Raw genomic sequence first — 5,721 nt, 5'->3', positions numbered from 1 at the left:
ATGCTTGGTAAGGTGGAGGGTCGACAAAAGAGGGGGAGGCCTTCAACGAGATGGATTGAAATGGTGGCTACGACAATGGGCTCAAGTATAGCTGGGATCATGGAGCTGGTGGGGGATCAGGCAGTGTTTCGTTCTGCTGTGCATTGGGTCACTGAGTCGGAGACAACTCAACGGCACCTAACAACAACAACTATAGTCCTGGGGGACATCATGCTCAGTTGGCACAAACAGTTCATAAAAATTTTGTTTTACAACCTACTTTGGTGATTAGTGACTGGGGTTTTAAAAGCTTTTGAGCAGCCCTCTGAGATGCAACTATTCCAACTGTTGGTCTCCTCTCATCTGAAGCAAAGAAGAGTGAATTTTGATGTTGGTGAAGAATATGGAAAACACGATGGTCTATCAAATGAGTGAACAAATATGTCCTGGAAGAAGTGCAGCCAGAATGCTCCTTAGAAGTGAGAATGGCCAGACTTCATCTCACCTACTTTGGTCATGTGGTCAGAGGGGACCAGTCCCTGGAGAGATACCATGCTTGATAAAGTGGAGTGAAAAAGGGGAAGCACCTCAATGAGATGGATTGTCACAGTGGCAGCAATGACAAGTTTGGCCAAGCAAAGCAAGGACTGTGAGGATGGCACAGGACAGGTAGTGTTTTGTTCTATTGTACATAGGGTCACTATGAGTCAGAATCAACCTGACAGCAGCTAACAACAGCAACCCACTCTGGAGTTCATATAAGCAGTAGGAAACTGGTATTGGAAAGGTCATAAACTCTTATCATAGATAGGAAAGCTTGCAGAAAAAGAAAGAAATTCCAATATCTCTATGGTGGGAAAACTTTCATTTATTGCCATGCTGGTTCAGAGCAGGGCTTCCTAAGCTTCCTTATGGCACAAAACCCTTTGGAAGTCTGGTGAAGCCAGTGGACATCTTCTCAGAATAATGCTTTATATCTTAAAAGTAAAATGTAGGATTAGAAAGAAATTAAGTATAGTGAAATACTGCTTTTAAAATATGTTTTTAAAATGTATGACCTAGTGCTATACGTGCTTCTTTAATAATGCATTAAATAATATGATCCACCACTGAGTCTACTAACTATTGTGCTTTCAAGTACCTGTAGTAATAAAGCTAATTGCCATTCTGAGATTTCTACAATTCAACACTATGAATACTTCGGTGATTTCTTTTGGTAACAAAGCCATGAGTACTGCTAATCTATCTCTGGTTTGTTCACAATTTCAAAATGGAAGGAAATGTTACATTTAAGATGGAGGACCAGGAAATAAAAATATAATTATGTTTTTATTCAAGTTCACAAATACCCTGAATTATCTTAGGGAAGAAAAAATGTGGAGGGAAAAGAAGTCTAAAGCTACTAAATATTTTTAAATCATCATTTACTGAATTCAAAATTTTGTAATATAATTATGAAAAGTAAGTTTGAAAAAAAACCATCTTTTTATCCTAAAAAACTTTTCATTTTATAATTCTTATCCACATGCATGTAGTTTTTTACATATTTATAATTACAGTGCATGCCAAATTTATTATATGCTCAATGGTTTCCCATTACCAAGAGTAGTAATACTTAAAATATGTTCTAAGGTGAAAGGCCCTCTATTAATTCAGGAAGGGAAAGACTGTAGACTGAATGACTAGGACATGCCCCCCTTGCCACCTCCCCCACTCCTATCTCAGTTCAACCAGAACAGCTCTGAGTTTATTTTACATATGGGCTTCCAAATAAGCTTTGATTCACACTTTTTTAAAAAAATATGAATTTGCTGCCAACATTTAAAAATTATGATTTTCAAATAAAAACCCAAATTTCATGCTTCTTGCAGGCAATGCTGGCATTATATTTTACATGGCAACAATCCACTGGAGCAAAGTCTGCTCTTTATCTGGATATATTGGCCCCCCTCTCCAAAATCACTTCTCTTTTCAGTTACTTACCTGGCCTCTGTGGACCTATGAGTTGGCAGCCACCTGTTAGATGAGAAAACTCATACTCTTCAGCCTGTTGTTTAACACTTTCAACAACTAGTGTCTATAGCTAATGGCTTTCAAACAAACCAAAAACCACACCCACTGCCACCAAGTTGATTCTGACTCATAGTGACCCACAGAGTTTCCAAGGTTTTAAATCTTTACAGAAGCAGATTGCCTCATCTTCCTCCCTCAGCATAGCTACTAGTTTTGAACCACTGACTGGTTAGTGGCCAAGTGCCTAAACCACTGTGCCACCAGATCTCCATAATAGCTTTCATGAGCTTCTAATCCGAATCAAAAGTCCCTGGGTAGTGCAAACTGTTGATAACTTTGGCTTCTAGCCAAAAGATTGAAAGTTAGAGTTCACAAGATGTACCTTGTAAGAAAAGACTTTGGAAGAAAGGCCTGGTGATCTATTTCCAAAACATCAGCCGTAGAAAACCCTATGACACACAAATCTACTCCAACACATGCAGGGTTACCATGAGTCAAAATACACTGGATGGCAACTGGATTTTTCAATTTTTTTTTTTTTTACTCAAATCAAAGTGATATCACCATTATCCCAGGAAAAGAACAGGTATCTTATCTGACCATAGGGCTTTTCTTCCTCCATTAGTCCATTAGAACTGCCTCTTCATTACCTATTTGCTTATAACCATGTCATATCTATACTTCAATACAATTCAGATATTTCCTCTTCTATGCATCCTCCCCTAACGACTCCAAATTGAAATATTTGGCTCTACTTTCAATACAGAAGGTAAGAAACCTCATCTTATTCTTCTGATTGTCTGGTGGAGAAATCATAGGGTACTGAACATACATAGAAAGTCATTAATTCCTTGTTGATTTTATTTGGACTGATTTAGTCAAGAACTTGTTTTCTGTTTTATTGATGCTTTGTTTGTTGTTTATTTACTTGATGTTAACTTTCTCAGAACAGATTATTCTTCAACAGTCACAATGGTGTTTCAGAGGCCTGTATATCATTTTAAATATCAAAAATTTTTATTTTGATCAGATTTCAGGCATATCTTGGAAATATTTGTGCAGAATTAGTTTTAGGCCTATAGCCCCACATGGCAACTATTGGCTGAAAATGATAGTAGCAGCCTCCCTTAAAAGAGGTATGTGAGGTCCAGTTTGCTACAGTCCTCCCCATTTCCTATTGCATATCTTTGATCACCTCAAATAATCACATTAGCTTCCTGGCCACAGCAAGCACCTTGGTTTGAGACCACTTAGTCTACATGAGGATTTTTTTTTTCTTTCAGTGCTTGGTACATCCTTTTTCTTATATATGATTTTTATTGTGATTCGGGTGAAAGTTTACAGAGCAAATTCATTTTCCATAAAGAAGTTCGTACACATTTTGCTTCATGGCATTGACTGCAATTCCTCACAGTGTAACAACTCTCTTCCCACTTCCTCCTGATAGTTACCTCTTCCCTTGTCCTTTTCTATGCATTCCTGAGCTATCTCCCTTTGCAAATACTACTCTTCTGTTCTCCCATGATTGATCATTCTAAGGAATGTATCTACCCGATGTAAATGTTCCCCCTATATCCCTGTCTATTGTTTGGCTGGAAGCTAAGGAAGTGAGTTCATTTCCAGACCTGAAGGATAACAAGGGGCCATAGTCTCAGGGTTCTCACCAGGCATGATCAGACCAGTAAATCTAATCTTTTTTTTTTTTTTTTTTAATGATTTTGAGTTTAGTTACACATTATTCTCCCACTCTATCCAGGATCTCCTGCACTGATCCCTTTCTGAATGGTTGACAGTAGTAGCTGGGCACCATCTAGTTCTTCTGGTCTCATTGTCATCTATGCAGAGGTTTGCATGGTCCACTAGTCCCTTGGACTAATTGTTTCCACGTGTCTTTGGTTTTCTTCATTTTTGTTTACTCTGGACAAAGAGAGGCCCATTGTCACATCTAAATGGCCACTTGCAAGCCTTTAAGACCCCAATTACTACTCACCAAAGTAGGATGCACACCAATGTTTTTGTGTAGTAAGTTATGCCAATTGAGCTTGTTGTCCCCTGGGACCATGATCCTGAGCCCACAGGTCCAACAACTTGCTCCATCAGGATGACTGACTATGCCTAAGAAGTTATCATAACTTTGCCCCCTAATTATATGGACATTCTTACAGCACATACAAATATGTATCTAGAATTATCATCCACAACCTTATATATGGTAATGGTTGTATTCTGTTTTGTGTAGACATACGTGATCATCCAGCCTGTCTACCCATGTATTTACCCATAGATCAATGTCTGTTATCACTGATAGCTCTGTAAAATATATGTAAAAGGATTTATCTTTGTTGTCTGTACTTCTTGTGCATGTCTATGTGTCTTCCTTTTCCTTAGTGTTATTGTGTTGGTCACTGGCTTTCGGTATATTGCCTGTCCCTTCACCCAAAATTAACACTTGTCTCTATCTAGTAGTGTTCCCTCCTCTCCTCTCCCATCACTGGTAACTAACAAAGAAAGTTTCCTTCCCTATATAAACCTCCCTTTAACTTTCTAAAATAGGGAATAAAATATTTGTCTTTCTGTGATTGACTTATTTCACTCACCATAAGGACCTCCAAGTTCATCCATGTTATGTGGTGTTTCACAGATTCTATATTACTTTAGGGTTGTAAAGTATTGCATTGTGTGTATATACTATAGCTTGGTTATCCATTTTTCTGTTGATGGGTGCCCAGATGTTTCCATCTTTTTGCTAATGTAAATAGTGCTGCAATGAACATGGGTGTGCATATACCTCTGTTAGTGTCCTGGCTCTCACTTTTTTAGGATATATACCTAGTATCAGGATTGCTGGATCAAATGGTATTTCTATTTCCAACATTTTAAGGAATCACAATACTGATTTTCACAGTGGTTTTATCATTTTACAGTCACACCAGCAATGTATGAGAGTCTCAATCTCTCCACCTCCTCACCAGCTTTTATTGTTTTCTGTCTTGTTGATCTTTTTGCTATTAGTGCTGGTAAGAGATGATATTTCATTGTTTTGATTTGCATCTCTCTAATGGTTAATGATCATGACTATTTCTTCATGTGTTTGTTGGCTGCCTGAATGTCTTTTTTGGTGAAGTGTCTGTTCATATCTTCTGCCCATTTTTAACTGGATAATTTGTCTTTTTGATGTAGAGATGCTGGAGTTTTCTATAAATTTTAGAGATAAGTCCCTTGCCAGATAAGTCACTTCCAATTTTTTTCCCAAACTCTAGGTTCTCTTTTGACTCTTTTGGAGAAGTCTTTTGATGAACATAAGAAATTAATTTTCAGAAGATCCCAATCGTCTAGTTTATCTTCTACCATTTGTGCATTTTGGGTTATGGTTGATAGTCCATTTGGGCCCTTAACTTTCTCTTTGATGAACTGTATAGTTTTAGGTTTCACATTTAAGTCTTTGATCCATCTGCAATTAGTTTTTTCTACATGGGATAGTAAAAAACAAAACAACAAGAACAACAACAAAAAAACCACATAAGTTGATAGTCCACTAAAAGGCTTTAGATGTTACCAATGTGTACCAAAAGATAAACTGACAGCTTGTAAAATAAAATTCCACTTACTTATGCCTAGTGTATGTTTGCTTTAAGCATTGTTGTTGTTGTTATGTGCCGTCGAGTCAGCCCTGACTCATAGCGACCCCTCCTTGGGTTTCCGAGGCAGTATCACTACGGAAGTAGGATT

This window comes from Orycteropus afer, unplaced genomic scaffold (assembly GCF_000298275.1).
Source record: "Orycteropus afer afer isolate SDZICR_OR568_19922 unplaced genomic scaffold, OryAfe1.0 scaffold00149, whole genome shotgun sequence".
NCBI lineage: Eukaryota > Metazoa > Chordata > Mammalia > Tubulidentata > Orycteropodidae > Orycteropus > Orycteropus afer.
Note: the sequence above shows the minus strand (reverse complement) of the source record.